Source organism: Ornithorhynchus anatinus, chromosome 4 (assembly GCF_004115215.2).
Source record: "Ornithorhynchus anatinus isolate Pmale09 chromosome 4, mOrnAna1.pri.v4, whole genome shotgun sequence".
NCBI lineage: Eukaryota > Metazoa > Chordata > Mammalia > Monotremata > Ornithorhynchidae > Ornithorhynchus > Ornithorhynchus anatinus.
The window spans coordinates 25577193-25601115 of NC_041731.1; the positions used below are offsets into that span (position 1 = coordinate 25577193).

The 23923-nt window shown below is 49.0% G+C and overlaps 1 long non-coding RNA gene across 3 annotated transcripts; it reads right to left on the reverse strand.

The window, feature by feature from the left end:
* Positions 1–6882: 6882 nt before the first annotated feature.
* Positions 6883–10246, reverse strand: LOC114811060. 3 transcript variants are annotated; one of them, XR_003758745.2, is made up of 2 exons: positions 9988–10246; positions 6883–8887 (listed from the first exon to the last, which is right to left on the reverse strand). It is a non-coding gene; the product is annotated as an uncharacterized LOC114811060 (long non-coding RNA). The 3 variants fall into 3 exon arrangements; XR_003758744.2 differs by having other exon boundaries at positions 6883–8903; XR_003758746.2 differs by having other exon boundaries at positions 6883–8917.
* Between the last annotated feature and the right edge of the window lie 13677 nt (positions 10247–23923).

Here is a 23923-nt window from a genome sequence, read left to right on the forward strand (position 1 = left end):
AGGAGGGACAGAGACTGGGTCCAACCCCTTTTGCTTATATCCATTCCAGTGCTTAGTACAGTGCCTGGCACATAAGCCGCACTTAACACCATAATTACAAATTCTCCTAAGCACTTGTGGGAGTATACTGTAACTCCCAACTGCAGCCCCTTCCACCTCCGAAGTGTCACCATCACCCTTTCAGTCACTTATCCCAGACTTTGGTCTCCCCTCCCCACCACTCCACTTCAAATCCTTGAACCCAGCTCATTCCTCCACCCCCTCCAACACCATAATTAATAAAGTCTCCAAGTAACCCAACCTTAAGCACCCAAGTCATTTCTGAGTCATCCATATGAAACCAACCCCCCTACCCCCCTACTCCCCCTCCCCTCCCTCCCCACAAGCCACCCCATCCCCACTAGTCAACCATTAGCCCTGCCTTAAATTGCCACCCCAGTAGGCATCAACTATCAGAGCTAAACAAAAAAGATAAGATAACCAACGGGGCATCACAGGCCCTGTTTACCAAACCTCCAGAGGCATACTTCATCTCCTCTCCACAGCCTATAGGAATTGGTGCCCACGAGCCCTGCATGGGGTAGGGAGAGGGCCAGAAGCCTCTTGGGCTTTAAAGGGGCAGTACTACTTGCCCCATTGAAGGGCACCTAATGGAGAGACTGCGTTTTTAAGGGTGGGGCTGTAGAATTAGGGTGGGGAAAAAAAAGGCAGAAGGTTATTAAGGAGAAGGATTTGCAACTGCCCATTGTTAAAGGAAAAGTATCCTTAGCTATAGACCCCTGCAACCTATTCACAGACTCCTTGAGGAGTGGGTCTGATTCTGATCCAGTTCTTTCCCAGCACAATGTAGGGCTAAGCACGCAGGAAAATATTCAATAAATGAGAAGGGATCAGCATGTCATGGTGGATAGAACATGGGCCTGGGGGACCAGGGGTTGTGTCCAACCCAATTTGCTTGTATCCACTCCAGCCCTTAGGACAGTGCCTGGCACAAGGGAAGCACTTAAAGACCACAATTATTATTAGTACTAAGCACTTGCGTGAGTACACTATAACTCCCAATGGCAGCCCCCCACCCTCAAGGTGTCACTACCACTATTTCAGTCAATTATTCCAGACTTGGGTCTCCTCTCTGGCCCCCTCAACTTTAAACCCTTGAGCCCAGCCCATTCTTCAACCCCTTCATTCACCCTAAGCAGTCAAGTCACAGCTGAACAGAAGATAAGCTAATCAAAGGGGCAACCACAGACCCTGAACACCAGACCCCCAGAAGGGCATACTCCCTCTCTTCTCCACAGCCTACAGGGAGTAGCACCCATGGGAGAGGGCCAGAAACATCTAGGGTTTTAAAGGGGGCAGTTCCACTTGCCCTATTGAAGGACACAGAGAAGAGAAACTGGGTTTCTGGGGGTGGGGCTGGAGGATCAGGGAAGAAAAAGGCAGAAGGTCATTAAGGAAAAGGATCTGCCACTGCCCCTTCAGCACTTAGAATAGTGCTTGGCACATACTAGGCACTTAATACCATAATTGTTTTTATTAGAAGGATCTGGAAAAACATCCTTAATTATAGACACCTGCAACCCATTGACATACTCCTGTAGAATTGGATCTAGTTCTCATCCAGTGCTTTCCCAGCACTTGGTATAATGCTTTGCACCAAAGAGGATATTCTCTCAATCAAAATGGAGCAGCAGGAGGTAGCAAATAGACCACCAGCCTGGGAGTCGGAAGGTCACGGGTTTTCATCACTGATCTACCACTTAGCTGCTGTTTGACCTTAGGAAAAATCACTTCACTTCTCTGAGCCTCAGTTAATTGAGGAATTGAGACTGGGAGCCCCACGTGGGACCGGGACTGGGTCCAACCCAATTTGCTTGAATCTATTCCAGTATTTAATACAGTGCCCGGCACATCATAAGCAATCTACAAATACCACAATTATTATTACTTGGCTCCTGGGTGAGTACACAGGAACTCCAAACTGCAGTCACCTCCCCAACACCCAAGGTGTCACTACCACTATCAGTCAATTATCCCAGACTTGGGTTTCCCCACTGCACCCCTCAACTTCAAACCCTTAAGCCCAGCCCATTCCTCAACCCCTTAAATCACCCTCATCGATAAAGTCTCTGAGTCACCACTGAAGAAAAAATAAGTTAATCAAGGGAGCATCCACAGACCCTGCTCACCACACCCCCACAGGAAAAGACTCCATCTCTTCTCCACAGCCTACAGGAAGGAGCACCCAGAGACTCTACATAGAAGAGAAAGAAACCCAGCTGCCTCTGGGGCTTTAAAGAGGCAGTGCCACTTGCCCCCATGGAAAGGCACCTATTGGAGAGATTGGGTTTCTGGGGGTGGGGCTATAGGAGCAGGGAAGGAAGAGGCAGAAGGCTATTAAGGAGAAGGGGTTTTGCAGCTGCCCATTGTTAAAAGGATTGGGAAAGAGCATCCTTAGTTATAGACTCCTGCAACCCATTTATTTACTCCTTGAGGATGGGGTCTAATTCTCATCCACTGTTTTCTCAGCACTCAGGAGAGTGCTTTGCACCCAGGAGGAAATTCAATAAATAAAAAATTGAGGAGCATGACGCTGTGCATAGAGCACAGGAGTCAGAAGCTCATAGATTCTAAACCCTGCTCCACCACTTCATTCATTCAATAGTATTTATTGAGCGCTTACTATATGCAAAGCACTGTACTAAGCACTTGGAATGTACAATTCGGGAGCTGATCAGGGAGACGCAGAACGGACCGAGAGAACAGATGAGAACTTGGTCAGGGAAAGCTTCTTGGAGGAGATGTGCCCTCAATTAGTTCTTGACCAGGAGGAGAGCTGTCGTCTGTCAGATGGGAAGAAGGAGGGCGATCCAGGTTGTAGTGGGAGAGCCGTGAGGTGAAGCAAGGGGGCCAAATGATCGAACGCTGTAAAGCCGAAGGTAAGGACCATCTGCTTGACGCAGAGGTGGATGGGCAACCACTGCAGGTTCTTGAGGAGCGGGGAGACAGGAACTAAATGTTTCTATAGACAAATCATCCGGCCAGCTGAGTGGCGAGTGGCTGGAGGCATGGAGGCCGAAACAGCAATCGAGGCAGTAAAGGACAAGCGCTAGGCTTAGCGGGCTACCTGTTGGGATGGAGAGGAAAGCCCAGATTTTACTGATGGCATGAAGGTTAAACTGATGGGATCTAGTGACACACTGAATATCTAGGTCGAATGAGAGAGAGATGATTTATCTACAGAAACATTCAGTCCCCATCTCCCTATTCCTCGAGAACCTCCAGTCTGTCAGAGGCAGGAGGCGGTCAGTCAGTCATTGGTGTTTACTGAGGGCTTCCTGTATGCAGAGCACTGTAGTCACCACCCTGGGACAGGACGATACAAGAGACATATACATTCCCCACCCACGATTGGCAGGTCCTCCCCGCCAGACCGGGAGTCCCGTGAGGGAAGGGGACCCCGTCCGACTGGATCATCTGACATCCAGCCTGGCGTTTGGCAGGCGGGCGGCACCTAAAGCGGGTCAAGGAGCTGTAATGTATTCATTTATTTATCTATGTGAATGTCTGCCTCCACCCTCTGGCCTGGGAGCTCATGGTGGGCAGGGAAAGTGTCTGTTTCACTGTTGTGTTGTACTCTCCCAAGCACTTAGTGCTCGGCCCACAGAAAGCGCTCGATAAATACAATTGAATGAATGAAGGAACAAATGAACAGTTTTCATCATCCTTATCATCCATACCACCCTGCCTCCGAAAAGGGAAGACCACCAGAGAGCAACGGTTGGGGGAGGGGGCGGGGCAGGTCTAGGTCCTTGGGCCCATTTGCACAATAAATCTCGTCAGATGGGCAGGAAACATCTCCACCCATTGTTGATTCCTATTAATGTCTATCTCCCATCTCTTATAGACGGTAAACTCTCTATGGGCAGGGAACTGGTCTGCTAATTCTGTGGGATCGGACTCTCCCGAGAGCTTAGTACAGGGCTCTGCCCATAGTTAGTGCTCGATAAATACCAGGGATCGAATGATGAAGAGGGGAAGGCCGGCCATACCATGGCCGACAAGGCAGACGCTGAGAACAGGGGATGCCCGGAGTCGCTCCGGAGGCAGGCCCGGCCCTCTGTCTGTGGGCGGTTGGGGCGGGGGTGGGGGGCGGAGGAGAGGGCGGGCCACCACCATTCCATGGCTTGGCGGCCTCTGCGGGGATGGCGATTGCGGGTCTCTGCTCGTCCTGGGGCCGCTCACCTGGGGTCATCTCGGAGCTGAAAGACATAGGATCTGAGCTGGATGATCCGTGGCAAAGGAATTGGTTGATCAAATTTTCAATCGTTCGATCAATCGACTGTATTAACTGAGCGCTTCCTGAGTGCAGAGCACTGTGCTGAGCACTTGGGAGAGTACAATACAATAGTATTGTATTTAGAAGCAGCGTGGCGCAGTGTAAAGAGCACGGGCTTTGGAGTCAGGGCTCCTGAGTTGGAATCCCAGCTCTGCCACTTGGCAGCTGTGTGACTGTGGGCAAGTCACTTCACTTCTCTGCATCACTTCTCTGCGCCTCAGTTCCCTCATCTGTAAAATGGGGATTAAGACTGTGAGCCTCATGTGGGACAATCTGATTACCCTGTGTTTACCCCAGCGCTTAGAACAGTGCTCTGCACATAGTAAGCGCTTAACAAATACCAACATTAGTCACTACTCCTACTCATGATACTAATAATAATGACATTTAATAAGCGCTTACTATGTGTCAATCCAGGTTCTAAGTGCTGTGGCAGTACAAGTTAATCAGGTCGGACACAATCCCTGTCCCACGTGGGGCATGCGGTCTAAGTAGGAGAGGGAATAGGTATTTAATCCCCATTTTACAGTTGAGGAAACCGAAGCACAGAGAAGTGCTGGGCCAAGGTGCCCCAGCAAGCAACTGGCAGAGTTGGGGCTAGAACCCAGATCCTCGGACTTCCAGGCCCATGCTCTGCCCACTCAGGCAATGATGGTTGAAGTTGGTAGCGTGGAAGCTAGGCTCAGGTTCACCTGGTCCTGCAGTCCTCCCCCTTTCTTTGTCTCTGACTTCCCTCACTAAGGTGTTCCCCAGACTTGCTGCATCACTCCCATTACTTAACTTGATTTACTCAAGAAAATTCTGGCTATTGGAGTCACTGAAATCACTGAAGGACGGGATTGACTCAGCTAAGATAACTTAATTGCAAAGACCAAAGGACTCTCTTGTGCTAATCAAGACCCCTGGTCCTGTTTATCAGTATTATCAGATCACCTAGAATAAAGCAGATAGCTGGGGGTGGGGGGGTGGCAGCGTGGTTGGATGGAAAACGGGGGGGGGGGGGGTTGGCTGCTTTCTTTTCTAAAGGATTCCCTAGTACCATATTCTTCTAATAATATGAATGTTGGACCAAGGGTATATAGACACACACAGTATTGCTTGAAGTGGATCTGGCCTTGATGGGCGGAGATCATTTTGCCACTAAGCCAGAAACTCCCTGCTAGTACTCCTAAAAATAAACTTGTCTCTGACCTAGCCTCTAAACACAAGGCACAGTTCATGAAGTTTTCGGATCCCTGCCCTCAAGGTAGCTTAAAATCTACTAGAAGTGACAGACATGAGTTTTCCTCTCCTAATAATAACAGTGAGCACGGTAATAATGGTGGTATCTGTTGAGCGTTCACTCAGTGCCAAGCACTATACTAGTCACTGGGACAACCACGAGATAACCCGGTCAGACACTGTCTGTCCCAGAAGAAGGTCCCAGTCCGAGGAAGATGGAGAACGGGTCCCGAACGCCTGTTTTCAGAAGGGGAAAGAGAAGCCGAGGGAAGGGAAATCACTTGCCCAAGGCCCCATAGTGCTCGAATTCCCATGTGGCAGATGAGGAATAGAGGCACAGAGAGTTAGGGGACTTGGCCCAAGATCACGCAGCAGGCACTGAAGTGCTTACTGCATGCAGAGGGCTGTACTAAGCAGGGGAGAGAGGGCACACTCCCTGCCCAGAATGAGTTTATGGTACTGTCCCAGGCATCTCATATGGTGCTCTGCACAAAGAAGCCTTCCCTGACTATGCCCCCCTTTCCTCTTCTCCCACTTTCTTCCCGTCAACCTGACTTGCTCCCTTCATTCATCGCCGCCCCCCAGCCCCACAACATTTAACGCCCAGCCCCACTGATATTAATATCTTTCTCCCCCTCTAGACTGTCAGTTCATTGTGGGCAAGGAATATGTCCATTTATTGTGAGATTCTACTCTTCCAAACATTTAGAACAGTGCTCTGCACTCAGCAAGTGCTCCAGAAATACAATTTAATGAATGAATGAATGAATGAATAAGAATAATAATTATGGTATTTGTTAAGCGCTGGCTGAAAGCAGACAAGCATTCAATACGATTGAATGAAAGTTCAGAGAGGAAAAAAAAATCAATGACTTGTAGATAACCGGTGTGGTCTAGTGGCTAGAGCAGGGGCATGGGAGTCAGAAGGACCTGGAGTCTAATCCCTGCTCTGCCACCTGCCTGCTAAGTGACACTAGACACACTGCTTTACTTCTCTGTGCCTCAGTTGGACTTTGGGCATGGACTGTGTCCAATCTGATTAGCTTGTATCGCTCCCCAACTGGCACAGTCCCCGGCACACAGTAAGGACTTAACAAATACCAGTTAAAAAAAACAAACCCACTGGAATTGGCTCCCCTTTATTCACCCCTCCCTCAGCCCCACAGCACTTACGTATGCATCTAGAATATATTGATTTCTATTCATGTCTGTCTCCCCCTAACCCACAGCCCTGGATCACCTCCTCTGTTCGCCTCCTACGCTCCTGTGTGGGATACCAAGACCCTTATTCAAAATAAATACTCGGAGTTGTCTCAAGGTAACAATCAAAAGAGTTTTATTACGGTTCTTGCAAGAACCGGGTACAGTCCTGGCTCCAACGAATCGGAACAAGGAGTGCCCGTTTTACAGAAGCAGAGCAGCTAGTTAAATAGAGAAAAGACAAAGAACACCCCCATCTCCTGTTGGTTTTTGTTTTCATTGGTTGGGTGGAATTCCTTTCCTTATTAGGGAATTTTTGCCTAGTTTGTGTTTACAATGGTCAGGTGGTCTCGGGGAGGGGGGGGGGGGGGGGATGTAACCTTAGACTAGTATTTCACCATTTTCAGCTAACTGAGGATACCTCAACACTATGGTCAGCCATTTTATCCCACTCAATCCCTCCTCTTATATTTGGAAATCCTTGAGGGTTCCTCACAAGTTACTTGTGTTCAAATTTTCTCAAAGCCACTGAGCACTGGACGTCGACATCATCCCTGTCAGAGTCAACCCCTTCTATTGGGAGCCATCCCTGACTTTTCATGATCATCATTTGAACATTTCCTTCTGCCTTGACTATTTTGGATAAGGAACTTTGTAGGATCCCTGTAATCAGCAAATGGGTAGGAGGGTAATTCCACTGAGAGCAATCAGGACAAACCATAGAACCTACTTCCACCAACTACCTCCGAACCATGCCCACCATGAACTATTATAGGGGGAGCTCCATGTTTGAACAGGGACGTAAGCTAGCTTCCTGATGTCTTGTGTTATCTCTTTGACTAGTCTTCCATTATCGTCGATTTTCATGCAACAGTTGGTAAGGTTGAGTTTCCCACAGACTCCTCCTACTTCCACTAATCTATGTTGTATTTCTGCTTCCGGTGTCTGAGTCGCTTGGTCTGCTAACAGGTCCAATGCCTTAGCAGTTTGGTTGGTGATGACTTCCACAATGGCTTGTAGCCTAATTAACCTGTTCAGCATGTAGATGGAAGTTCTATATCTCCAACTTCCACCTTGAGCCCAGGTCGCAGGCCCATATTCTTTCAGGGGGCCACTCCTTTCCCCGCCCATTGGCATTTCCAGCTTGGGTAAGGGAGGTGTCTATACTCCTTGTCAGCCTCCCCATTTCTTCATATAATGGAATGGCCAGATGTTTTCCAGCTTGTTCTGGTAGGAAGGAGAATTTGGGCCGAATTAATCCTAAATAACAAACCCCAGTCCAATTTAGAGGAAGATGGGTGTATGCTGTCTTTCACAGCGGCTAATGCCCATCCCTCTCCCTATTCCAGTCTAATTTAGACAATATTTACTTTCTGGGGCTGCCCATTCGTGTTCCTCCTCTGCTTTCCAGAACCCTGTCCCATTATGTGTTTGTGACCGATTACTCAGGATCCAAGCGGGGCTGAGGGGAACGGATACCCAAGGCCATTGGGTTGAGTCTTGTGGCCCACCACAGATCCAGCATTTAGTTAGATTAAATGTTACAGCAATCGTCTGGATTAATTACTGGAACCGGTTTTCTCCAATGGGAAAGGGATTGATGGGCAAGGCTGAGCAAGCGCTGGAGGTCAACAGGGGCATCCCCAATATTGGAGTTGGTCCTTTCGATCCTCCCAGCAGGCCCATCTTAAGACCCCCTAGGTCGCCTCGGTCGACCCCAAGGAGTGACACCATTAGTGCAGCCAGGGATGGATGAATTGGAGGTGGAGGCCTCTAGCAACACACACAATTACATTACTTACAAAACAAAAGAGTGACTGTGGTATTATGATCGAGAGAGAAATATCAAAGATCCTTCACCTCCTAAGCAGAGGTGAGGAATTGTCCATCGGGGAGATCTTACGTTCTCCTGAGGTGCAGTCTTAGTTCGTTGTCCAGATCTGGAACTGCGGTCCAGGACTCTGGAACGTCCACAGGTCCCCTGGTGCGAGTGTGATGGGTCCACTCCCGCTCTTGAGTCCGGACGGCGGTGTCAGATGTCAGGAGGATCTGGAAGGGTCCCTCCCAGTTGGGCGTCAGCTTCTCCTCTTTCCAAGTCTTTATCAGGACCCAATCTCCGGGTTGGTACTTATGAATCGGAAATCTGAGGGGAGGGGTCTGAGCAATAAGTCCTTTAATTTTCAACTCTTTCAAATGTTTAGTCAAAGCTAACACATATTCTCTAATAAATCTATCCTTAGTCTCCCATACTGGGTCCACTTTCCCTCCTGGGTAGGGATGCCCAAACATCAGTTCATATGGCGACAACCCAATGTCCCTCCTCGGCTTGGTTCTTATTCTTAGCAAGGCCAGAGGCAAGCATTTTGTCCAGGGCAGCTGAGTCTCAATGGCCAATTTGGTCAGTTGCCTTTTTATCTCCTAGCTCATCCGTTCCACTTTACCCGAAGACGGGGGATGCCAAGGAGTATAATAATGTTAATAATAATGTTGGTATTTGTTAAGCACTTACTATGTGCCGAGCACTGTTCTAAGCGCTGGGGTAGACATAGGGGAATTAGGTTGTCCCACGTGGGGCTCACAGTCTTAATCCCCATTTTACAGATGAGGGAACTGAGGCACAGAGAAGTTAAGTGACTTGCCCACAGTCACACAGCTGACAAGTGGCAGAGCTGGGATTCGAACTCATGAGCCCTGACTCCAAAGCCCATGCTCTTTCCACTGAGCCACGCTGCTTCTCTAATGGTATGTATGTGTGGTATGGTATTCCAAGAAATTTCTAGAGCTTGGGACAGGGATTGGAGGATTTTCGCTGTGAAGTGTGTCCCCTGATCTGAGTCTATCCGTTCTACCAGCCCATACTGCGGAATTATTTGTTCTAGGACTACTTTGCTGACCAGTGGGGCTGTAGCTCAGGGCAACGGAAAGGCCTCAACCCATGAAGTCAAGTGGTCCACTACGACCAAGAGGTATCAGACGTCCTACTGGTGGGAGTTCAATAAAGTCTATCTGGATATTCTGGAAGGGCTGGTAACCTGGGGGTCAGCCTCCTGGTCTGACTCGGCATAGGGCAGACTTATTCGTCCTTCGACAAATTAGGCAACCCTCCACCAGTTGTCTGGCCAGGGTGTACAGTCCAGGTGACACGTTCCTAATCAGTACTGCATCATATAGATTCTGAGCGTCCCAGTGACTCCCTTGATGTAGATATTGCAGCACACATCTCATACCTGCTTTGGTTAGTACCTCTCGACCATCCGGGAGAAACCAATGACCATCTTCCCTTCTTTGGGCACCCAGCTGGGTAGCTTTCTGTTGCTCCTCAGGAGTAAAGGATGGAGAAGGGAGACTAGGGGATAAGGTGGGAATCAACACCATTATTGTCTCCGCTTGCCTCAGTTCCCTTTCCCCTGTCCTTCTAACCTCCTCATCAGCCAATCGGTTGCCTCGGGCCTCGAAGGAAAAACCATGTAAAGGTGTCCCTTTACATGAACCACTGAAATGACTTTGGGCAATAGTAAGTTACTTAGAACTTCTGTTACTAAAGTTCCATTGGCTAGATCTTTACCCTGGCAATTAACCAGTCCTCTTTCCTCCCATAACTTCCCGAACAGCTTTTTGTACAACTACAAAGTACTGCAGGTTAAGATACTCATCTTTGCCTTTCAAGAATTATCCAGCTTTGCATTTCAAGAATTTTTCTAACACTACCACATGAACTTTGCTTAAACTAAACGCTCTGTGGTAAGACTATACATTTCAAACTTACAGCAATGCTTAATGCAAATGCAGTTTCTCCTTGTGAATATTCCACTAAAGACAGTACCCAACCTCTTCCTGAATAAACAGGCTTGTCAAAGCTCAGGAAGTGAACATTTTGCTATACAAACAACTTGAAGAAACTGCACCTGCACCTTTTTTTTAAAAAAAGTATACAATTTCAATCAACTCCTGTACTTCCAAAGGTTATAAAGTTGGGAACATTTACATTCAATTAGTTTGGTTCAAAGAGGAAAGTCAAATGATAAGATTCTGCAATTCCAATTTCACCCCATTGTTTTCCTAGATTGGCTTATCAGACCTATGTACATTTAAAAATCCCATAATTACTCTCCTCATCTCTCCTCACATAGACTTTGGTGGCTTCATCTAGCAAATCTCTTATTTCCTTCCTGCTCCACCCCTCTATCTTTTGAATCTTTCTGGCAATAACCGGCAGGGTGTTAGTTACAAAATGTAACTTTAGGCTAGAGATTACTCATCACTTTCTGAGTCTATCCCCGAGTATTTGCGGACCCCTTCTCTTAGCCGCTCCAAAAACGCGGCTGGTGACTCGTCCTTTCCTTGTGTGATCTCAAAGGCTCTCTTTATATTTTGGGGTCTGGGAACAGCGTTCCTAATTCCCGCTATCATCAAATCTCTCAGATCCTGCTTCTGCCTTCGGTGGGCTGGGTCACTATTATTCCACCCCCATTCTGTCATAGCTGCTGCTCTAATTTGGTCTCTCTCACCTGGTTAAATAACATACTAAGGATGTGCATTAACTTGCCCCACGGGTACAAACTTGGGCCAAGGAAGTGATCCAATTGTTCTGCTACTCCCGTGGGATCCTCTTGGAGGGATTTTAAATCCTTCTTGAAATTCCTTACTTCCATACCACTCACGGGGGCCCCTACAAACCCGATATGCCCAGTTGCAGTGGGCACTTCCCGGAGGGGGTACATTTTGGCCCCAGGGGAGACAGGCTCAGGGAGCGGAAAGTTCTCGAGATCCCTTCTCAATTGTCTCAATTCCTTGCTCAAAATTCCAGCGGGCGCATCCCCAGTTACTTCGAGATTAATAGGGGGGAGGGGCACTCCCGGGATCGAGAGAGACGGTCAGTGCCTGTGAAACAGGTTGGGGTGGGGGGAGGGATGTATTCATTCAATAGTATTATTTGAGCGCTTACTATGTGCAGAGGACTGTACTAAGCGCTTGGGATGAACAAGTCGGTAACAAATAGAGACAGTCCCTGCCATTTGACGGGCTTACAGTCTAATCGGGGGAGACAGACAGACAAGAACAATGGCAATAAATAGAGTCAAGGGGAAGAACATCTCGTAAAAACAATGGCGACTAAATAGAATCAAGGCGATGTACAATTCATTAACAAAATAAATAGGGTCATGTAAATATATACAGTTGAGCGGACGAGTACAGTGCTGTGGGGATGGGAAGGGAGAGGTGGAGGAGCAGTGGGAAAAGGGGAAAAAGAGGGTTTAGCTGCGGAGAGGTAAAGGGGGGGTGGCAGAGGGAGTAGAGGGAGAAGAGGAGCTCAGTCTGGGAAGGCCTCTTGGAGGAGGTGAGTTTTAAGTAGGGTTTTGAAGAGGGGAAGAGAATCAGTTTGGCAGAAGTGAGGAGGGAGGGCGTTCCAGGACCGCGGGAGGACTTGGCCCAGGGGTCGACGGCGGGATAGGCAAGACCGAGGGACGGTGAGGAGGTGGGCAGCAGAGGAGCGGAGCGTGCGGGGTGGGTGGTAGCAAGAGAGAAGGGAGGAGAGGTAGGAAGGGGCAAGGTGATGGAGAGCCTTGAAGCCTAGAGTGAGGAGTTTTTGTTTGGAGCGGAGGTTGATAGGCAACCACTGGAGTTGTTTAAGAAGGGGAGTGGCATGCCCAGATCGTTTCTGCAGGAAGATGAGCCGGGCAGCGGAGTGAAGAAGAGACTGGAGCGGGGCGAGAGAGGAGGAAGGGAGGTCAGAGAGAAGGCTGACAGTAGTCTAGCCGGGATATAATGAGAACCTGTAGCAGTAAGGTAGCTGTTTGGGTGGAGAGGAAAGGGCGGATCTTGGCGATATTGCAGAGGTGAAACCGGCAGGTCTTGGTAACGGATAGGATGTGTGGGGTGAACGAGAGAGATGAGTCAAGGATGACACCGAGATAGCGGGCCTGAGAGACGGGAAGGATGGTCATGCCATCCACGGTGATAGAGAAGTCTGGGAGAGGACCAGGTTTGGGAGGGAAGATGAGGAGCTCAGTCTTGCTCATGTTGAGTTTTAGGTGGCGGGCCGACATCCAGGTGGAGACGTCTTGGAGGCAGGAGGAGATTCGAGCCTGAAGGGAGGGGGAGAGGACAGGGGTGGAGATGTAGATCTCCGTGTCATCTGTGTAGAGATGGTAGTCAAAGCCGTGAGAGCGAATGAGTTCCCCGAGGGAGTGAGTGTAAATGGAGAACAGAAGAGGGCCAAGAACTGACCCTTGAGGAACTCCAACAGTTAAAGGATGGGAGGGGGAGGAGGCTCCAGCGAAGGAGACCGAGAATGACCGGCCAGAGAGGTAAGAGGACAACCAGGAGAGGACAGAGTCCGTGAAGCCAAGGTGAGATAAGGTATGGAGGAGGAGGGGATGGTCGACAGTGTCAAAGGCAGCAGAGAGGTCAAGGAGGATTAGAATGGAGTAGGAGCCATTGGATTTGGCAAGAAGGAGGTCATGGGTGACCTTAGAGAGAGCAGTCTCGGTAGAGTGGAGGGGACAGAAGCCCGATTGGAGGGGGTCTAGGAGAGAATGGGAGTTAAGGAATTCTAAGCATCGATTGTAGATGACTCGTTCTAGGATTTTGGAAAGGAAGGGTAGTAGGGAGATAGGGCGATAACTGGAGGGGGAAGAGGGGTCAAGAGCGGGTTTTTTTAGGATGGGGGAGACGTGGGCATGTTTGAAGGCAGCGGGGAAGGAGCCATTGGAGATTGAGTGGTTAAAATAGAAGTTAAGGAAGGTAGGAGGGCGGGGCGATGGTTTTAATAAGGTGAGAGGGAATGGGGTCTGAGGCGCAGGTGGAGGGGGTAGCACTTGCGAGGAGGGAGGAGATCTCCTCTGAGGATACTGCAGGGAAGGATGGGAAAGTAGGGGAGAGGGTTGGTGGGGGGGAGGGGAGAGGCGGAGGGGTGACTTTGGGGACCTCAGACCTGATCGTGTTGATTTTCGTGAGGAAATAGGTGGCCAGATCATTGGGGGTGAGAGATGGGGGAGGGGGAGGAACAGGGGGCCTAAGGAGAGAGTTAAAGGTCCGGAACAATCGGTGGGGGTGACAGGCATGGGTGTCGATGAGGGAGGAGAAGAAGTTTTGCCTGGCGGAGGAGAGGGCAGAGTTAAGGCAGGAAAGGATAAACTTGAAGTGTGTGAGGTCGGCTTGGTGCTTGGACTTTCGCCAGCAGCGCTCAGCAGCTCGAGCATAGGAGCGTAGGAGGTGGACAGAGGAGGTGATCCAGGGCTGTGGGTTAGTGGAGCGAGAGCGGCGGAGGGAAAGGGGGGCGAGAGAGTCAAGATGAGTAGAGAGGGTGGAGTTGAGAGCGGAGACCTGATCGTCGAGAGTGGGAAGAGAGGACAGGGCGGCAAGGTGAGGAGAGATGCTATTGGAAAGATGGATGGGATCGAGAGAGGAGGTCTCTGTGGGGCAGTAGTGAAGATTTGCAGGGGGAGGGAGTGTGAGAGATGAGGCAGGTGAGAAGGTTATGGTCAGAGAGAGGGATTTCAGAGTCGGTGAGGGAGGAGATAGTGCAGCGGTAGGAGATGACGAGATCGAGGGTGTGACCGAGTCGGTGAGTGGGCGCGGTATGGTGGAGGAGGAGGTCGGCAGAGTCGAGGAGGGATAGCAGGCGGGCGGCAGAGGAGTCATCGGGTACATCCATATGGATGTTGAAGTCTCCGAGGATCAGAGTGGGCAGAGAGAAGGAGAGAAGGAAGGTGAGAAAGGGGTCAAGGTGGTTGAAGAAGTCGGAGGTGGGACCGGGAGGGCGGTAGATGACAGCGACAAGTAACTGGAGGGGGTGGTAGAGGCGAATGATATGGGCTTCGAAGGAGGGGAAGGAGAGGGAGGGGGGAGGAGGGATAGTGCGGAAGCGGCAACGGGGCGAGAGGAGGAAGCCGACGCCTCCTCCCTTATCGGTGAGTCTGGGGGAGTGGGAGAAGGAGAGGCCTCCGCTGGAGAGAGCGGCGGCGGAGACCGTGTCTTTGGGAGAGAGCCACGTTTCCGAAAGGGCAAGGAGGAGGAGAGAGCGGGAGGGAGGAGGTAGGACGAGGAGGGGGTCCCACGGATGCGGGGGTTTATCCCTCTCCTCGTCTTTTCTTAACACCCCGATTTCCTTACTCTTTGAGGGTTTTGTCACTGCAAAAAAAAGGTTAATTTCCGGTAGCCAGAAACAGGCATACATGCTTTCTTCAGGACTGGGCGGTTTTTTTTTGTCATTCAGATAAAGAACCAGTTTCTGGCACGCCCAGTCCTCGGAGGAGCCATACCTTGGCCAGGTTATTCCTCCTCCCAAATCTTCCTCCCCCCAAACAAAGAAACAATATTTTATCATTTTTTTATCTTTCTCTCTCTTTTTTTATCTTTCCCTACATATTTTGGTAAATAATTCTAATTCTGTAACCGGTTACCTAAAGGACTATCTTTGGGGATATTCAGGACATTTACATCCTTCTTGGAGGCTTGCGATTTCCTAGATAGAAGAGGGTACTTGCTCTCCCCCCTTCTGTCCCTAGATCCCGGAAGAGGGTACTTGCTCTCCCCCCTTCTACTAGGGTGGTGAGGGTCGCCCACTCACCGTCAGTCACCCGGGAGCCTATTCTGAGGTCTCTTCCCTGGATCCCAGAAGAGGGTACTTGCTCTCCCCCCTTCTATCCCTGGATCCCAGGAAAAGGGGGTACTTGCTCACCCCGCCTTTCCCCAGACCAAAGAGCGCTTACCTTCGGGCTATGCGCACATAAGTTACCTGACTGTTCTCCTATAGGCCAGCCGGTCTTCTCTCAATTCGTTGCCTCCATGCTTTTGATTGTTACCAAGTTCCTCAGCTTCGGGTTACTTTCTCGAAGAGAGGGGAGGTCCCCAACAGCTCCTTCTCAAAGGCTCCCAGGAATAAAATTCCCGGGTGGCGCCTGCCTCTGAGCAGGGGTCCAGACCGTCCTCCCAAAGAGAAATCAATCCCAGACGAGTCCCCAAAACTGTGTGGGATACCAAGACCCTTATTCAAAATAAATACTCAGAGTCATCTCAAGGTAACAATCAAAAGAGTTTTATTACGGTTCTTGCAAGAACCGGGGACAGTCCCGGCTCCGACGAATCGGAACAAGGAGTGCCCGTTTTACAGAAGCAGAGCAGCTAGTTAAATAGAGAAAAGACAAAGAACCCCCCTATCTCCTGTTGGTTTTTGTTTTCATTGGTTGGGCGGAATTCCTTTCCTTATTAGGGAATTTTTGCCTAGTTTGTGTTTACATTGGTCAGGTGGTCTCGGGGGGGGGGGGGGGGGGGAGGGAGATGTAACCTTAGTCTGGTATTTCACCATTTTCAGCTAACTGAGGATACCTCAACACTATGGTCAGCCATTTTATCCCACTCACTCCTATGCTCGAGCTGCTGAGTGCTGCTGGCGAAAGTCCAAGCACCAAGCCGACCTCATACATTTCAAATTTATCCTTTCCTGCCTTAACTCTGCCCTCCCCTCCACCAGGCAAAACTTCTTCTCCTCCCTCATCGACACCCATGCCCGTCACCCCCACCAATTGTTCCGGACCTTTAACTCTCTCCTCAGGCCCCCTATTCCTCCCCCTCCCCCATCTCTCACCCCCAATGATCTGGCCACCTACTTAATTACAAAAATCAACACAATCAGGTCTGAGCTACCGAAGGTCACCCCTCCCCCCCATCCCCCCTACCAACCCTCTCCCCTACTTTCCCATCCTTCCCTGCAGTATCCTCAGAGAAGATCTCCTCCCTCCTCGCAAGTGCCACCCCCTCCACCTGCGCCTCGGACCCCATTCCCGCTCACCTTATAAAAACCATCGCCCCTGCCCTCCTCCATTCCTTAACTTCTATTTTTAACCACTCAAACTCCAATGGCTCCTTCCCCTCTGCCTTCAAACATGCCCACGTCTCCCCCATCCTAAAAAAAATGCTCTTGACCCCACTTCCCCTTCCAGTTATCGCCCTATCTCCCTACTACCCTTCCTTTCCAAAATCCTAGAACGAGTCGTCTACAATCGATGCTTAGAATTCCTTAACTCCCATTCTCTCCTGGACCCCCTCCAATCTGGCTTCCGTCCCCTTCACTCTACCGAGACTGCTCTCTCTAAGGTCACCCATGACCTCCTTCTTGCCAAATCCAATGGCTCCTACTCCATTCTAATCCTCCTTGACCTCTCTGCTGCCTTTGACACTGTCGACCATCCCCTCCTCCTCCATACCTTATCTCACCTTGGCTTCACGGACTCCGTCCTCTCCTGGTTCTCCTCTTATCTCTCTGGCCAGTCATTCTCGGTCTCTCCTTCGCAGGCGCCTCCTCCCCCTCCCATCCTTTAACTGTTGGAGTTCCTCAAGGGTCAGTTCTTGGCCCTCTTCTGTGCTCCATTTACACTCACTCCCTCGGTGAACTCATTCGCTCTCACGGCTTTGACTACCATCTCTACGCAGATGACACACAGATCTACATCTCTGCCCCTGTCCTCTCCCCCTCCCTTCAGGCTCGCATCTCCTCCTGCCTGCAGGATGTCTCCACCTGGATGTCGGCCCACCACCTTAAACTCAACATGAGCAAGACTGAGCTCCTCATCTTTCCTCCCAAGCCCGGTCCTCTCCCAGACTTCCCTATCACCGTGGATGGCACGACCATCTTTCCCGTCTCTCAGGTCCGCAATCTCGGTGTCATCCTTGACTCGTCTCTCTCGTTCACTCCACACATCCTATCCGTTACCAAGACCTGCCGGTTTCACCTCTGCAATATCGCCAAGATCCGCCCTTTCCTCTCCACCCAAACGGCTACCTTACTGCTATAGGCTCTCGTTATATCCCGGCTAGACTACTGTGTCAGCCTTCTCTCTGACCTCCCTTCCTCCTCTCTCGCCCCACTCCAGTCTATTCTTCACTCCGCTGCCTGGCTCATCTTCCTGTAGAAACGCTCTGGGCATGTCACTCCCCTTCTTAAACACCTCCAGTGGTTGCCTATCGACCTCTGCTCCGAACAAAAACTCCTCACTCTAGGCTTCAAGGCTCTCCATCACCTTGCCCCTTCCTACCTCTCCTCCCTTCTCTCTTTCTAGTGCCCACCCCGCACGCTCCGCTCCTCTGCCGCCCACCTCCTCACCGTCCCTTGGTCTCGCCTATCCTGCCGTCGACCCCTGGGCCACGTCCTCCCGCTGTCCTGGAATGCCCTCCCTCCTCACCTCTGCCAAACTAATTCTCTTCCCCTCTTCAAAACCCTATTTAAAACTCACCTCCTCCAAGAGGTCTTCCCAGACTGAGCTCCCTTTCTCCCTCTACTCCCTCTACCGCCCCCCCCTTCACCTCTCCGCAGCTTAAACCTCTTTTCCCCCATTTCCCTCTGCTCCTCCCCCTCTCCCTTCCCATCCCCTCGCACTGTACTCGTCTGCTCAACTGTATATATTTTCATTACCCTATTTATTTTGTTAATGAAATGTACATCGCCTTGATTCTATTTAGTTGCCATTGTTTTTACGAGATGTTCTTCCCCTTGACTGTATTTATTGCCATTGTTCTTGTCTGTCTGTCTCCCCCAATTAGACTGTAAGCCCGTCAAAGGGCAGGGACTGTTTCTATCTGTTGCCGACTTGTTCATTCCAACCGCTTAGTACAGTGCTCTGCACATAGTAAGCGCTCAATAAATACTGTTGAATGAATGAATGAATGAGCAACCCTCCTCAGACCGACGCATCAGCGATACCACAAAGTTTACCCTTAGAAGGACTCAGGAGAACAAATCAGTGCAGGGCAACAGCACACATGGAGGTTACTCACTTGCTGTTTCGTCAGACTAGGAGGAGTGTAGATGTTCCATTAACAATAACAATAATAAGAAATGTGGTATTTGCTAAGCACTTACTCTGTGACAAGCACTGTCCTAAGCACTAGGATAGCTACTACATGTTCAGGCCCCTTATGAGGCTCATAGTCTAATTAGGAAGGAGACTAGGTACTGAGCCCCCATTCACATATCTGCAATTTATGCGTGTAAACTGTGGGCAGGGAACATGTTTGCTAATTCTGTTGTATTGTACTCTCCCAGGCACTTAATACAGGGCTGTGCACACAGTCAGTCCTCAGTAAGATTGAATGCAGGAATGAAAAGCCACGGGGAGGCCAATAATCCATCCTACACTGGCAACGGGAGGGGAGTTGCTTGGGGGCCCAAGGGTTTGTACCTTACTTCCCTTTGGGGTCTGAGATGAGGTTACCAGTGGTTCTCACCCCTAAATCTCTAGACTTTAAGCTCATTATGGTCAGGGGACATGTCTGCTAATTCTGCTAGATTATACTCTCCCAAGCTTAGTATAGCGTATTCTCCTGCACATAGGAAGCACTCAATAACCACTGCTTGATAAATTCAGGCCTCAAAAGCTTCCTGAGTCATTTTAGGGGTGCATGGACCCCAGGCAGCCTCCCCTGGGTCAGACAGACTTCCAGGTCTCTCATTCCCCTCAAGCCGTTGAACCCCAGGCTTCTTTGTGTAGTCATAGGGGTCTTGGGGGACTAGCCCACTATCCAATGGGGGGCTGACCGGAGGAAGCCCGCAGTCCAACTGCTCCCCTGGCTCCTTTGGCACAGGGCTGATGCGGCCCCTGGACCTTCTCTTCCAGCCCCTATCGCAAGTACTTTCCCATATCTGACATCTAAACAATATTGAATATGTTCTCAACAAGATTGCAAATCCAGTCTACATAGGCTTCCCCTGAATCTATTTCACACCTCCCTCCAACAGGTACATATTCTCAGGCTCATATCCTTCTCCCACTCAAGGGTGGAAGTCTCACTCCTTCAAAGTGCTGGTCGATCCTGGCTCCAAACCCCTAGGGATCCTCTCTGATCCCTTCTTGTGCCCACTGTCCATCAAGGGTCCACAGCACGAGCTCTCTCCGTGTGCTGCTCTCCCAGGCACACAGCTCGCTAACCTCTCCCCTTCACCAAAGCCAAGGGTCTTCATCCCTCCCACCTGGCTCTTCTACTTCCTCCTCATTCTTTCTCTCTGATTGGCTCAGCAAAGTTGTTACACTTCCACAGAGAAGCAGCGTGGTCTAGTGGAAAGAGCCTGGGCATCGGAAGACCTGGGTCCTAATCTTGGCTCTGCCACTTGTCTGCTGAGTGACCTGAGCCTAGTTACTTCACTTCTCTGGGACTCAGTTTCCTCATCTGTTAAATGGGGATTCAATCGTATTCCTTTCAAGGGTTGGCCTGGTCCTACCCAGCTGGGTTGTTTCATGCAAGTTACACCAAAGAGGCCATAAGCTAGAGCTATGTCTTTGTGAATGATGATCAATCAGTGGTATTTATTGAGCCCTTACTTTATGCAGAGTGCTGTACTAAGCATTTGGGAGAGTACAATATAACAGAGTGGGTAGAAAAATTCCCTGCCTACAATGAGTTTACAGTCTTGGGTTATGACAAAAACCAATTGCCAGTAGGACTTTAAATTAAAACATCGTTCAAAATAAAAAAAATCAATGGAATTTATGGAGTAGTCTATGGACAGAGCACTAATCTGGGCACTTGGGAGAGTACAATACAACAGAATAAGCCCAAACGTTCTCCGCCTATAATGAGCTTACTGTCAGAAGGGAGAGCCAGACATTAATATGAATAAATAAGTAATTCAATATCATTCAAATATATATACATAAGTGCTGTGGGGTTTGGGCAAATATCAATTGTCCAAAGGTCACAGATCCAAGACCCCAAACTTCCCAGATTGGGACAAGATTGGAGAAGTCATTTATCAAAGAGAGCTCACTAAAAGATTCCCTCAGGATTTTGTCCTCTTGTCTGAGAAGCCTCTAGACCCATCTTTCCACAACTTAAAAAAAAAGTATAAATTTAAGTCTGAACAGAATGATCCTCCCCTTGATTCTAAGGAAAGATAGTACTGTGTGGTAGGCAAGGTTGCCTGAGACAAACAAGCCAAATTTTCAGGTTCCTGTCTGTTGGTTCCTAAGGCCCCATCTGTCTGGGGGGGTCACCTGTCCTGGGGGGAGTGCAGTGGGGGTTTAGACACAAGAAATTGTGATAGATGGTGGTGTCTGCTTACCTTCTTGGCCTGGTTGGGTTCCCTCAGAGAAAGCATTAGCTTCCACTTGTTGAGCACTCAGTTGCCCAGCTGAGAGCAATGCTGGTCTTGACTCTATTTATTGCCATTGTTCTTGTCTGCCTGTCTCCCCCGATTAGACTGTAAGCCCGTCAAATGGCAGGGACCGTCTCTATCTGTTGCCGACTTGTTCCTTCCAAGCGCTCTGTACATAGTAAGCACTCAATAAATACTATTGAATGAATGAATGAATGAATGAATAGTGGGCAGAGACTCAGAGTGCTGGTACCTGTGAGACAGAACTTCCACTTAACCCTCACCTGGAAGCAGCAGGTCTTCCCTTGAAGACTCTCTCTGGACCCTGGCATGGATTGAATACCTCAAACCCCTTCCTGAGTACTCTTTGTTTGAGTTTCTCTTAGAAGGTCTTTCTCAGTCAACTGTATTTATTGAGTACTTACTGTGTGCAGAGTACTGCACTAGCTGATGGACAGTACAATATAATAGAGTTGGTGGTCATGTTTCCAACTTTCAGTCATTCAATCTTATTTATTCAGCACTTACTGTGTGCAAAGCACTGTATTAAGTGCTTGGGAGAGTACAAGATAACAATAAACAGACTCATTCCCCTCCCACAATGACCTTACAGTCTAGCTTCTAGCCAGAAGCCCAGAGCTGGAGAGATTCGCCCCATTTTCACTGCAGTCTGGTTTCCCTGGCCAATTCCCCTAACCTCGTGGGGTGGACTGGTGACTAGGAAGAGGCAGCATGGCTTAGTGGAAAGAGCACAGGCTTGGGAGTCAGAGGTCGTGGGTTCTAATCCCGCTCTGCCACTTGTCTGCTGAGTAACCTTGTGCAAGTCACTTAACTTCTCTGGGCCTCAGTTGCCTCATCTGTAAAAATGGGGATTAAAAAACGTGAGCCCCACGTGGGACAATCTAATTACCCTGTATCTATCCCTGTGCTTAGAACAGTGCTTGTCACATAGTAAGCACTTCACAAATACCATAATTATTATTATTATTATTATTAAGGGGCACTGAAGGGAATGGGACACCGGGGGAATGGAAGATGGGACCCCATACCCCATGGGGACCACTATGTGCCAGGCACTGTAGTAAGTGCTGGGGTGGAGACAAAGCAAATCGGGTGGGACACAGTCCCTGTCCCACATGGGGCTCACAGTCTCAATCCCCATTTTACAGATGAGGTCACTGAGGCCCAGAGAAGTGAAGTGACTTGCCCAAGGTCACACAGCAGACAAGTGGCAGAGCAGAGATTAAAACCCATGACCTTCTGATTCCCAGACCCATGCTCTATCCACTTCACATAATAATGATAAGAATAATATTGATGGGATTTGTTAAGCACTTACTCTGTGCCAAGCACTGTACTAAGCCCTGGGATGATACAAGGTAATCAGGTTGTCCCACATGGGGCTCACAGTGCTTAATCTCCATTTTACAGATTCATTCATTCATTCAATAGTATTTATTGAGTGCTTACTATGTGCAGAGCACTGTACTAAGCTCTTGGAATGTACAAATCAGTAACAGATAGAGCCAGTCCCTGCCCTTTGATGGGCTTACAGTCTAATTGGGGGGATGAGGTAACTAAGGCACAGAGAAGTGAAGTGACTTGCCCATGGTCACACAGCAGACAAGAGTCACTCCCTCTTCCTCCCCATACAATCCCCACCTCTCAACAAGGCACCCTTGGTCAATCCTTATATTGTATTTTAGTTTTAAAGGTTGCATGGGGCAGACTCAGATGTGTATATGTATAAAGATATACACACACATATATCTCTCTATATATAGGCCAAAGTGTGCCCCTGCTAATTTTACACTGATATTTTAGAGAAATAATTGCCCCCAAACAGGCCACTTCATAAAACCAAGAGCATGCACATTCCCTATATAAAACCAGTTATATAAAAGAAAAAAATCCAGACCACATTGCCGTACTACAACACAGTTTATAGGCAGACTATTGCCTGAATTTTAAACAAAATTAACTGGCTAAAACCCTGGAAAACTTACAAATTGTGTCCAACATGGCAGCTTGTTTCATAGTTACTCGATGCTCCTAAGAGATGGATAAGAAATCCTCTCCAGAAATGAAGTCTGCTGGGAAAAGAAGGTCTGAAGCCTGGTTCTGGACCCCCAGGGCATGGAGGCCTGGATCTGGCCCCCTGGGCCTCAGAAAGCTGAGGATTCATCTGAGGGTGGACATTCCTGGCAGAGATAGCGCAAAGCCATGTCATCTAGTGGAGAGACCGCTGGTCTGGAAGTCAGAAGACCTGAGTTCCAATCCTGCCTCTGCCACTTGCCTGCTGTGTGAACTTGGGTTAAGTGATTTCGCCACTCTGTACCTCAGTTTCTTCATCTGTAAAATGGAGACTCAATACCTGTTCTCCCTTTTTTATGGTATTTGTTAAGCACTTTATTATGTGCCAGGGACTGTACTAAACGCTGGGATAGAAAGCAAGATAATCAAGTTGGACATAGTCCATGTCCCACATGGGACTCACAGTCTTCATCCTCATTTTACCGATGAGGTAACTGAGGCACAGGGAAGTTAAAAGATTTGTCCAAGGTCATACAGCAGATAAGTCAGGATCTGTGCCCCACCTGATTATTCCGTCTCTTCCCCGGTGCTCAGGACAGAGCGTGGCTCATAATAAGCATTTCAATAGCACAGTGATCTATTATGATTCAATGTAGGAAAAGTCACCACATGGTCATAGGGGAGATACAAAGGATTCAACGAGAGGAGGAACAGAAGCAAGGAGTGAGAGATGGCCAGTGAAAAAGTGAGCAGTATGAGTAGACTATCATATTCCACCAATCTATATATCAGTGTATACCTAAATGCAGGAGTTAGGACAACATATTTAAATGTTAATAGAGCTACTGGGAATGCGCAACTTAGGGTGTTGGGAATTAATCAAAAAAGGCTTCCTGGAGGAGGAGGAAGAGGAGCAAGAAGGGTTTCAGGAGGCTTTGAAGATGGGAGGAGATGTGGTAATGATAATAATAATAATAGTGGTATTTGTTAATTGCTTACTGTGTGCTAAGCAATGTAATAATAAAATTATGGCATTTAAG